The sequence below is a fragment of the Saccopteryx bilineata genome, chromosome 1, assembly GCF_036850765.1.
Source record: "Saccopteryx bilineata isolate mSacBil1 chromosome 1, mSacBil1_pri_phased_curated, whole genome shotgun sequence".
NCBI classification, from domain to species: Eukaryota; Metazoa; Chordata; class Mammalia; order Chiroptera; family Emballonuridae; genus Saccopteryx; species Saccopteryx bilineata.
In genome coordinates this window covers 301381119-301393520 of record NC_089490.1, presented here as the reverse complement: position 1 = coordinate 301393520, position 12402 = coordinate 301381119, and positions in this window count along the sequence as shown.

The window sequence follows — 12402 nt, the reverse complement described above, 5'->3', positions numbered from 1 at the left end:
TGTTTGGCACATTAATTTGAACGACTTAGGTCAGCATGTGGTCCATGCAGCTAGTTAATTAAAAGACTTCTTAATTTCTTAATTTGGCTAATTGATTGTGTGGCAAGACGTCTTATCTCGCTGTTCCGATACAACAGAAACAATGGGTGTTTTTCTTTTTGTAGGCTTAGAAATAACTTCTTAGATTCTAAGACTTAGAGTACAACTTGGGTCATGTTTTTGTCTAAGTAGCAGAACAAGAGAGATGTTGCTTCCCTTTTTCACTGGGAAAGCCTGCCCCCATCCCTGTAGGAGACGGAGGAGTTGGGGTGGTGGGGGAGAGTGCTTTTGCACCCCTCCTACTCTTGGTGGCTGGTGCAGGGAGTGTGCAGTGCAGGGACAGAGTAGAGCTAATTTTTTTTTTTTTTTGAGGACTATGACATGCTGGCTACTGGGGGAAGGTGCTAGGAACACCTCTAAAGAAGCTGATAATTCTGTATTTGGGAGACTAGAGGAGTAAGTTGTGATGGGTTGGTCCCTGAGCTGTATCTTGAAGGCCCAGTAGTTTTGTAGTTAGGACAGCAAGGAGGAAGGTCATTCCTGGAAGAGAGCACAGCTAAGCACAGGCATGGGGTGGGGTTCAGGACTTTGGATGTTGTTGGTGTAAGGTACCCCCCTCCCCCAGGAAGAAAGAAGGGCATAGCCACAAAGTGTGGAATGGCAAAAGCTTTATTTAGTAGAGCGCTTCCCAGACAATGTTCTCTGGTCCAGGAGACAGGGGCCAGAGAAGTCGCACGGGGTGGGGGGATCCACGTGGGGGTAATTTATAGGGTCGTTAGGGTGGTCGAGTTGATATGACGTGGCAAAATTTCATTGGCTGATGGACAGTCGTTCTTTTTCAAAGGCCTCCTGGGAAGTTTCTTTTGGTGCACTTGGGTGTGGGTGGTTCCAGTCAGAGTTCCCGGGCCTGGTTCCTCACATGAGCTTCCCCCATTGCCAACCGACCTCACAGCTGGCATACAGAGTATAGGGAAGAAAAGGATGCAGTGAAACATGAGGCCAAATAGGTTAGTTGGAGATTGGATCATGAAGTGTATTGAATAATTAGATTAGAGAATTTGAACTTGATCCTGTGGGCAAAGGGGAATCAGTGAAGGTTTATGTAAGGAGCAGAGTTGCCCAATCTGATCTTTGTTGGGAAGCGACTCTGGCAGCCACGTGGAGGATGGATTGTGTGGGGGAAGGGAAAAGGCAGGGGATGTTTTAGCCAGCAAGGGATGAACTGAGGTGGTGGGGAGGAGCTTCCCTGACTGGGCAGCATGGTGGAGGGGAGGACGTAAAGCATGCTGGCAGCTGTACGTGCTGACTGAGCAACCCTCACAGAGCATGGGGCCACCTGCCACACTGTGTGCAGCTGGAAGTACAAGATGAAGGGGACCGGTCCCTGCTTGTGAGGGCCACCGAAGATAGGCTCACATTGTGTCCCACGCGAGGGGGCTCAAGAGGCCTGTTCAGCAGGGGGCTTCCAGGATGAGGCTGGGAGGGGTGGGGTGGTAGAGCAACATTTGACTGGGGCCTGAGAGGGTGGTAGCAAGCTGATTGTGTTCCTGGGCTGCCTTTTAAAGTAGTTGCCCTTGTTCTGAGGACGGGGGCTGATCTTCCCCGTGGCTAAAGGCTCTGCCTAATGTGCCCCTCCCCAGGTGCTCCAGCCTCTGTTCCATCTCCACTCAGGGCTCCTGTTGATTTCAGCCCATTGGGGCATCACACTCTCTCCCACCACAGAGAATTCACATGCTGCCCCTAGACCCCAGCTGAGTCGTCCTCCCTCGGAAGGGTTTCCTCCAAGTCTTGGGATGGCTCAGCGTGTCTGTAACATGCTTTCGTCAGAGCCGTGCATCTCTCCCGTAGCGCTCTTCCAGAGCTATCGGCATTCGCCAGCAGAGTCTTGAGACTCCTGTGTGTCTCCTCCCGCTCAATGGCAGCTTTTCAGGGACAGAATCTGGTTGTGCTCAGCATTGGCTCTTAGGTGTTTGCACAGTGCCTCACACGTGGTACTTCCTCGATAAATAGATATTGGCTGCTTGAGAGACTCAAATAACAGATAGTTAAAGGGGAAAGGCATTTCAAGGGTAAAGAACGGTATGAACAAAGGTACTGTTGCAGGAATTACAGCTGACGGAGGATAGACGTTCAGACAGCTTAATGGAGGAAGAAGAATTTATTAGTAGCCAGCAGAGCACATGAGATAGTAGCACCAAAGCATGAGCTCCCTGAAGTTAGATTTCTTACATCTCATTTGCCTTTTGCAGTGTCCATGAAAGGGGTGCGTGACTCCTTTGTCTGAGGTCCTACGTGCACCTCATGGCTCAAGGTGGGAGGGGGGAGTTTCGGAGGGGCAGCAAGGGGGAAGGGTTTTCCCGACCCCTGGCCCTGTCTACCTACAGATCCCGTTTTTCTTGTGAGTGTTGTAAGAGTCTCCAGGAGGTCAGTTAGGGATCTATGGGATGTGGATAATCTTTAACTGGCTGAGCCAGTCATTGCTGCAAGCCCTTCTCCTGCATTCTTCTGGTTTCTCCCCTCTCAATACAGTGGCCTCTTTCAGGATATGCTATGAACAACTAGTGACTGGCTTGTGGGATGGGGTGGGGATTAAAGGAGAGAAAACGATGAGGCTAGGAGAGTGTGCTGGGTAAACTTGGACAGAACCTCTGGTGCCATGCATGCTTAGGACACTCTGGGTACAAGTTAGGAGCTCTCATCACACCCTGTTCTCCCCCACCAGAGACGGCTCTCTAATGGTTGGCTTGACAGAGCTAGCCTGTGAACTCCTGGAGGCCAGTCCCTGCCCGACCAGTTCATGAGTGTAATTCCAGAATCGGGAACAGTGTCTGGCACTTGGTAGGAACCAGCAAACACTTGAGTAAGTGGACACATGCTTTCATTGTCTGAGCTATGGGGAGCCATGGAAAGTTTTTTTTTAACATATTTAGATTTGCTGCAGAAAATGTTATCTTGGCAGCAAGATAGGAAAGAGGCGGATTTTTATTTATGTGATCCTTCCATATGGATAACTGCTTGGAAGAGTGAAGGCACAGACTGATTAGACTGATTAGCATGGAGTAGACTGGGGGGCCTCCGCAGCAGTGACCTAGGGAGATGCTGTGGGGGTTCGAGTGCTGGCAGAACAGGGGTGCACTTGAGAGATATTCAATTGGAAGAGCTGGATAGAAAGTGAGGAGTTGGGAGCAGGCAACGATGTTTCCAAAATATTCTGAGACATCTATTTACCACTGAAAGATCAAACTTCTTGCAGGTGGAGTCTTGACGGGGAGGAGTTGGAGTGAGGGGAGAAATCTGCATTGGTGCCACCTCCAGGCCCTGCAGGGCGATGCTGCTGCTCTTCACACTGGCTCAGGTGTCTCCTATTCTAGCCTTCAGTCAACTGACAAGACCAAGGAGAGTGCTCAGAAGGCAATATGCTAATGAATAAGTGGCTGATTACCATATGAGACCACACAGCTTTGATTCATTTCTTTGTATTTAAAGCAAGCAAAATGGCAACAGACACTCAAGATCCCTTTGCTGTCTATTGATACACAGTAATAGTTTGAAATAAGATAACTGGATCTAACATTTCTCCAATTTTCACTCATTAAAGCTTCTCTCTTAATAGATTTAAGAATCATTCATTTCTTTTCTTTTTCTTTTTTAGAACACTAGCTTTATTTGGGAAGAGGTTCTAATTGTTAAAGCTGCAAGCAAGTTCTTTTCTTTACTGAGAAAACTGCTCTCCAGAGGCCTGGATGGACGGGTATGTGGCTGGGTCTCCTCAGGCTCTGAGACGGCGGCAGTCTGGCGGCTTGAACTAAATCCGGTGGGATGGTTCAAACTCCAAGGGGTGGGGATTGTTTGAGGAGACCTAGGGATTTTGTAGATGCAGGTGGGTGGTGATCCAGAGAGAGACTAGATGAGAGTGAGGGAAACATTGCTGACAGAGATGTTGCCAGAGTGAGGGGTGTACAGATTTGTCCTGAATCTTGACCCTGTGTCTCACCTGATGCTTTTATCTCCTCCACCTGGAGCACCAGCCTCTCCCTCGCCAGCAGGTGAAGAGAGAGCGAGGATAGTAACTGTCCAAGCAAGTTAGGCAGTCAGGAGGAAAAGACCATGGCAGGCTCAAATCCACAAACAGCGGTTGAGTTTGTCATCCCCTGGCGGACAGGAAGGGAAGGTGATGAGCAGGATGGAACTCTGTAGACACTGCTGGAGCTGTAGTCCACGGTGGGATTTTTTCCTCTGAGCTGCCCCTTCAGTGAGTACATGACATGTGGGCATGTGTGTGTGGCGAGAGCAGGGGGAAGACCCTCGACTAAATGTCAGAAACCTGGGCTTGGATGGCCTCCAGGGCCCTGTGACATATTCACCTTTTAGAGCTTTAGTTTTCTCCTCTGATAAGAGAGGTGATAGAGTTAATGGTTTCTTTAAACAAACTTTATATGTCTGAGAATTTTGTACAATATAATTGAGCCTGGGTGTTTCCACTTGGATGGAAGAGACAACAGTGTGGTCTATCTGAAGGTACCTGGACCCATCTGAAGGACAGTTAAGAAAGGCCCTTGTTTTCAAAGTAGTGACTGAGGGAGGAGGAGAGAAAGTAAGAATTTCAAGGCTCGTGAGTGAAGGCTCACCCATGGATACGGTCCTGGAGAGTCCGAGAGCTGTCGGTGGGGAGGAGGCAGGGAGCAGGTGAGGCTACATCTGAGTCACTGGGGTCAGAATATAGACCCCAGGCCCCACTCAGGGGGTTATGCTTCAGCTGGTTTGAGACAGGACACGGGCAGCCACAAAGGGAAGGGCATGACATTTAAGAATGCATCACTCGCCCTGGCCGGTTGGCTCAGTGGTAGAGCGTTGGCCTGGCGTGGAGAAGTCCCGGGTTCGATTCCCGGCCAGGGCACACAGGAGAAGCGCCCATCTGCTTCTCCACCCCTCTCCCTCTCCTTCCTCTCTGTCTCTCTCTTCCCCTCCCGCAGCCGAGGCTCCATTGGAGCAAAGATGGCCCGGGCACTGGGGATGGCTCCTTGGCCTCTGCCCCAGGTGCTGGAGTGGCTCTGGTCGCGACAGAGCAACCCCCTGGAGGGGCAGAGCATCGCCCCCTGGTGGGTGTGCCGGGTGGATCCTGGTCGGGTGCATGCGGGAGTTTGTCTGACTGTCTCTCCCCGTTTCTAGCTTCAGAAAAATACAAAAAAAAAAAAAAAAAAAAAAAAATAATGCATTACTCTTAGGGGATTCAAGGGCCACCCTCCACTGACCATTGAATGTCTCCTTACATTTCCCTTCCCTTCCTTTCCTTTTCTTTCTTTTTTTCTTTCTTCTTCTTATTTATTTATTTATTTTTGTATTTTTCTGAAGCTGGAAACGGGGAGAGACAGTCAGACAGACTCCCACATGCGCCCGACCAGGATCCACCCGGCATGCCCACCAGGGGGCCACGCTCTGCCCACCAGGGGGCGATGCTCTGCCCCTCCGGGGCGTCACTCTGTCGCGACCAGAGCCACTCCAGCGCCTGGGGCAGAGTCCAAGGAGCCATCCCCAGCGCCTGGGCTATCTTTGCTCCAATGGAGCCTCACTGCGGGAGGGGAAGAGAGAGACAGAGAGGAAGGAGAGGGGGAGGGGTGGAGAAGCAGATGGGCGCTTCTCCTGTGTGCCCTGGCCGGGAATCGAACCCGGCACTCCTGCACGCCAGGCCAACGTTCTACCACTGAGCCAACCGGCCAGGGCCTCTTTCTTCTTTTTTTGGTGAGAACATTTAGGTTCTCTTAGCAAATTTCAATTATACATTACAGTGCTATAAACTGTAGTCTCTGTGTGATGACTTATATGAGTTATAAGATTCTTAGACATTATTCATCTTACAACAGAAAGTTTGGGCCATTTTACTAACTTCACCCTGTTTCCCCCATGTAAAGTCAGTGGCCACCGCCGTGGCCATGCAGGTTCACATTGGATTCAGGCAGATGGTAAAGGAACAGTGGAGCCAGAAAATGGCGAGCCATTTTGTTTATTAAAGTCTCTTAATGGTGGATAAGGAAGCAGGCAGGGAAAACCGCTTCCCTCTCTCATTTCAGGACCCACCAACCTCAGTACTCTCCATCAAAACAGGCTGGGCCAAAATTTCTCTCTCTGGACCCACCAGCAAAACAGGTTGGGGGGGGGGGCTTTCTCCAGCAAAAGATTGCAAACAATGGCTCCTCCCAAACAGGAAGGCAATCTACAATTTACAATCTGCTGCCCTGTGGGCTGCGAGCACTCACAGCCTTCCATAGACTATTCACACATGGCACTGCCCCAATACGAGCGAGCAAACCTAGAGAACACTTATTTACCCCCACCCCACCACCCCAACCTCTGGCAATGACTTTTTCACTCTGTTTCTGTGAGTTTGATACTTTACTTAGATTCCACATATGAGTGACACCATGCAGTGTTTGTCTTTCTTCCTCTGGCATATGTCACTTAGCATAATGCCCTCAAGGTGAATTCATATTGTCTCTAATGGAAGTATTTCCTTCTCATAGCTGAATGCTTTTACATTGTGCGTGTGTGTATATATATTTCTGTTTGGGTAGAGGAGAAAGACAACAGTATGATCTGTCTGAAGGTATATCATGTCTTCATTATCTATCCATCCATTGATAGACACATTGTTTCCATGTCGTGGCTATTGTGAATAACACTCCAATGAACATGGGAGTGTAGATATATATCTCTTTGATATTCTGTTTTCAATTTCTTAAAATAGGTGTCCAGAAGTAAAATGGCTAGATCATATGGCAGTTCTATTTTTAACTTTTTTACTAACCTCCTTACTGGTTTTTATAGTGGCTGTACCAATGTACTTTCCCAGCAGTAGAGCACAAAGTTTCTCTTCACTCCACATTTTTGCCAACACTTGTTACCTCTTGTCTTTATAGACTGTCATTCTAACAAATATGAGGTTATATATCTCTGCTGATTTTTAACTGAATTATTTGGGAGGGGGGTTGCTATTGAGTTCTTCCTACATTTTTTTATATTAACCCCTTATCAGATAAATGAGTTGCAAATACGTTCTCCCATTCCGTAGGTTGTATTTTCATCTTGTTGATGGTTTCCTTTGCCGTGCCAAAGCTTTGTAGTTTCATGTAGTCTCACTTGTTTATTTTTATTTTTGTTTTTGTTGCCTTTGCTTTTGGTGTCCAGTTTTCCCAACACCATTTATTAAAGAGACTGTCCTTTCCCATTGTATAATCTTGTCTCCTTTGTCATACATTAATTGAGCATGGATTTATTTCTGGGCTCTCTATTCTTTTTCATTGATCTAAGTGTATGTTTTTATGCTAATATTATACTGTTTTGATTACTGTAGTTTTGTAATATAGTTTGAAGTCAGGGAGTGTGAAGCCTCTAGCTTTGTTCTTCTTTCTCAAGATTGCTTTGGCTATTTAGGGTCATTTGTGATTTCATAAAAATTTTAGGATTGTTTGGTCTATTTCTGTGAAAAATGCCATTGGAATTTTTGGCTAAGGATTGCATTGTCTTTGTAGACTGGTTTGGGGAATATGGACATTTTAATAAAATTAATTCTTCCAGTCCATAACCACAGAATATTGTTCCATTTATTTGTGTCTTTTTCAATTTTTTTTCATCATTGCCTTACAGTTTTCAGTGGACAGGTCTTTCACCTCCTTGGTTAAATTTATTCCTGGGTATTTTATTCTTTTCAGTGAAATTGTAAATGAAATTGTTGTCTTAAGTCTTAATTTCTCTTTCTGATAGTTCATTGTTGATATATAGAAATACAACAGATTTTTGTATGTTGACTTTGTATCCTGCAACTTTACTAGATTCATTTATTACTTCTAATAGTTTTATTCATTTTGGTGGCATTTTCAAGGTTTTCTATATGTAATATTATGTTGTCTGTAAATAATAACAGTTTTACTTATTCCTTTCAAATTTTTTTTATTTCTTTTTCTTGCCTAATTGCTGTGGCTAGGACTACCAATAAAAGTGTCAAATAAAAGTAGTGAGAGTGGGCATTCTTATCTTCTTTCTCATCTTACAGAAAAAGTGTCCAGCTTTTCACTGTTGAGTATGATACCAGCTGTGGTCTAACATTTTATTTTTTTGACAGAGACAAAGAGAGTCAGAGATAGGGACAGATAGGGACAGACAGACAGAAAGGGAGAGAAATGAGAGGCATCACTTCTTTGTTGCAGCATCTTATTTGTTCATTGATTGTGCTTATTCATTTATTGCTTTCTCATATGTGCCTTGACCGGAAGGCTACAGCAGAGTGAATGACCTCTTGCCCAAGCCAGCGACCTTGGGCTTCAAGTCAGTGACCTTTGGGCTCAAGCCAGTGACCCTGCACTCAAGCTGGTGAGCCTGTGCTCAAACCAGATGAGCCCATGGTCAAGCTGGCGACCTCATGGTTTTGAACCTAGGTCTTCCATATTCTAGTCTGATGCTCTATCCCAGGGGTTGGGAACCTATGGCTCGTGAGCCAGATGTGGCTCTTTTGATGGCTGCTTCTGGCTCACAGACAAATCTTTAATAAAAAAATAATAACGTTAAAAATATAAAACATTCTCATGTATTACAATCCATTAATTTCCCTCTACTCATGTTCATGGTTGTGGGTGGCTGGAGCCAATCACAGCTGTCCTCTGGGACAACACCAAATTTTTATTGGATAATGCATAACATACACAGGTCATTGTATGACTCTCACAGAATTACATTTTATAATATGTGGCGTTTATGACTCTCTCAGCCAAAAAGTTTCCCGACCCCTGCTCTATCCACTGCACTACTGCCTGGTCAGGCTTAATATTTTCTTGAATAAAGAATTTTCATATCTTTGTAATTCTTTGCTTAATTTTCTGAGTTCTAGAAAATGTTGATTCTGGCAATATATATATATATATATATATATATATATATATATATATATATATATATTTGCCCATTTTCTCATTGTCTTTATAGAGGAGAGAAATTTTGGAGGTCTTTACTTTGTCATTTTTACTGATGTTGTCTATAATATATCTGAAGTGCCTTTCGGTATAATTGTCTTCTCGTTCCTCAAAACTTATCCAGTGTCTCATAATACATTGTGAAGTTTTCCTTGGGTCATCTGGGTAAAAGAGCCAGATCTTTCTTTCTTCTCCAATACTTCTGTGTTCATGCCTCTGTTATTTCACTTTTCACAAGTAATAATTATTTATATCTGTTCTGTGCCCCTTCCCAGCCTGGAAGCTCCTAGCGTATGACTTACTCACTCCCCATGCCCAGGCTGGTTCCTGGCACACAGTCAGTAAGTATTTAGATGTATAGGCTAAAAAGCACAGCCCCAGGAAACCTTCCTATTTCTGGCTACCGTTTCTTCCCTCGTACATCCATGACTTATAACCACACTCTGTCTCTTCATTGTATAGTGTGTGGAGAGCGCTGTGTGATGACCATGAGCTTGGAGGTGAAACACTGAGTGTATGAGAGCAAATAGAGTACAAATTGTGAAAATAAAGCACATGTGGTTCAATAGTAATAATAATAGGCCCCGGTCAGTGGCTCAGTGGTAGAGCACCAGCCTGGTATGTGGATATCCTGGGTTCGATTCCCAGTGAAGGCACAGAGAAGTGACCATCTGCTTCTCCACCCCTCCCCTTCCCTCTTTGCTTTCTCTTCCCCTCCCACAGCCATGGCTCAATTGGTTTGACTCCATGGAGCTTCCATCTCAGGCACTAAAAATAGCTCAGTTGCAAGGATGGCCCAAGATGGGCAAAACATCGGCCTTACATGGGGGTTGCTGGGTGGGTCCTGGTTGGGGTGCATGCAGGAGTCTGTCCCTTTATCTCCCCTTCTCTCACTTAGAAAAGAAGAAAAAAATTAGTAATAATAATAATGGCAACGTCTAATATTTACTGAAAAGAACTATGTTGGGTACCAGACTAAGAGCATTATTTATTTATTTATTTATTTATTTATTTATTAAATTTTTAATTTATTTTTTATTTTTATTTTTTTGTATTTTTCTGAAGCTGGAAACGGGGAGGCAGTCAGACACCCTCATGCGCCCGACCAGGATCCACCCGGCACGCCCACTGGGGGCGATGCTCTGCCCGTCCGGGGAGTCGCTCTGTTGTGACCAGAGCCACTCTAGCGCCTGAGGCAGAGGCCATGGAGCCATCCCCAGCGCCCGGGCCATCTTTGCTCCAATGGAGCCTTGGCTGTGGGAGGGGAAGAGAGAGACAGAGAGGAAGGAGAGGGAGAGGGGTGGAGAAGCAGATGGGCGCTTCTCCTGTGTGCCCTGGCTGGGAATCGAACCCAGGACTTCCGCACACCAGGCCGACGCTCTACCACTGAGCCAACCGGCCAGGGTCAAAAAAATTTTAATTACAGCTGGCATTCAATATTATATTAGCTTCAGGTGTACACCATCGTGATTGGACATTTATATACTTCATAAAGTGATCATGCCAAGACAAAGAGCATCATATTCAATATCTCATTTAATTCCAACATGAACCCATGAGGTAGATGCTGTCACCCTAACTTCACAGGTGAGGCTGAGTGAGGGAAGTGGCAGAACTGGGGTTGGCAGAAGCTCTCACTCCAAAGCCCCTGTTCTCAACTCTCCCATTGGCGGGTCCTAGGAGAGGCATTTGGGGAAGGAGGGGCAGCACCACCCTCTCTCTTCCCTGGCACCCGTTCTGCCTCTTTGACTAAAGAGATGCGGCCCCTGCGTTCAGCCCTCCTAGGCTCAGTGGGCCACTTGGTGCTTTGAAACAACATAGCAGCGCTAATGGCTTCTATAGCAACTGACCCTTAGGGTCACTGGGCTGAGAGGCCAAGTTCCCTGGCACTGATGTGACAGGAGCAGCCTGCGGAGAAAGGTGACCGTGATCTCTGTCATCATCCCAGTTCCAGCGTGGTGGCAACCTCAGACTGCTAGGACAGCCAGCCCACATAGGAGCGAGATATAATTCAGAGAGCTCCAAACATGTCAACACGTGCTCATAGCAGTCTCTCCAACACAGCCCTGTCAGCAGGAGGGGGATTGTGCTGGCAGGCATGGGGCAGACGTTTTGGCACAAGGGACCTGGTTGCTAAATGACAGTAGCCGGCCTCCCCTGCTCCCTATAACTTTTTCCTCTGTTTCTAAGCTTCCAGTTAGCAGATGGGAGGGGCCAAGGCTGCGAGCCCGGGCCAGCCTGTGGCTTTCTTTTCTACCACAAGGGGTCTATTTGTGGCTTCTGAGTAGTGTTCATTGTCTCTCTGCCGTGTCTGTGTGCGTGTGTGTGGAGGGGGATAGAGGGAGGGGCCACTATGTGAACGAGGGAGGCCTCACCTTCCAGCCAAGCTGGCCCAGCTATTGCAGCAGTGCTGATCCAAGAACAGGAGCAGAACTCTTCCGAGCAGAACCCGAGGCTTTACGTGTTTAGCACTGACCCATATGGTAAGGCTACACCTGTGCACCATCCCTGACCTGGCCTCTCTCTCCTTTTCCCCCTTCTCTACCCTTGAGATTCTTGGCTGTCAGGAAGAGCTACATTCTAGAGGGTTCTGTGTGGCCAACCTCTGGTCCTGCTTTTTCCAGGGGTTGACTTTTATTCTTCTCTCTTGTCCCCCACACGCCTCAGTGCTTTGCGCACAGGCACTGCTTAGCATATCGTCACTAACAAAACTCCTACTCAACAGGAGAACCATTTTCCTCGGCTGCCACGTGAACTTAGATAGGTGAACTTTGGAGGTGGGTAGCACCTGAGTTGAGACCAGTTTGTCCAGAGGCTCAGCTGAAAGCGAAGCTCTATCAGTACTGAGAAAGGAGAGGAATCCTCTCTAGTCCAAGGCTTATTGAGAGAAAGGTGGTCCGCAGGGGAGACGGGCATTCCTTCAACGTTAAGGGGCCTTCTCTGCTTTACTATATAGATTATAGTAAGTCTCTTCAAGAAAACATCCATGAGTTAACACATATTTCTTCTTCTTCTTCTACCTAATATTGCGTTGTGCTTTATAAAGTGCCTTTAATTGCAGTATCCTGTTTGGCCTTCCTTCCTTCCACTCACCGTGCATTAACTGAACCCCTGTATACCAGGCCCTGCACTCAGCCTTGTAATGCCTGGACCAGTGAGACAGGAGGCAGAGAGGTGGCCGTGAGCACAATACAGGGCCTCGGCAGGTGCTTTACAGGTTGAAGAAAGCTTCATGGGAATGTGACATTTCAGCTGAGTGCTGGCCACGGGACCTAGTGGCAGGTGAGAGATGCTGAAGGCTGGCGCGTGTGTTAGCACGACCTGAGCTCTGCTGTGGAGGGCGTTACTGCGGAAAGGCGAGGGTGGAGAGCAGGGGAGGGCCAGGGCCAGAGAGGATGTTGTG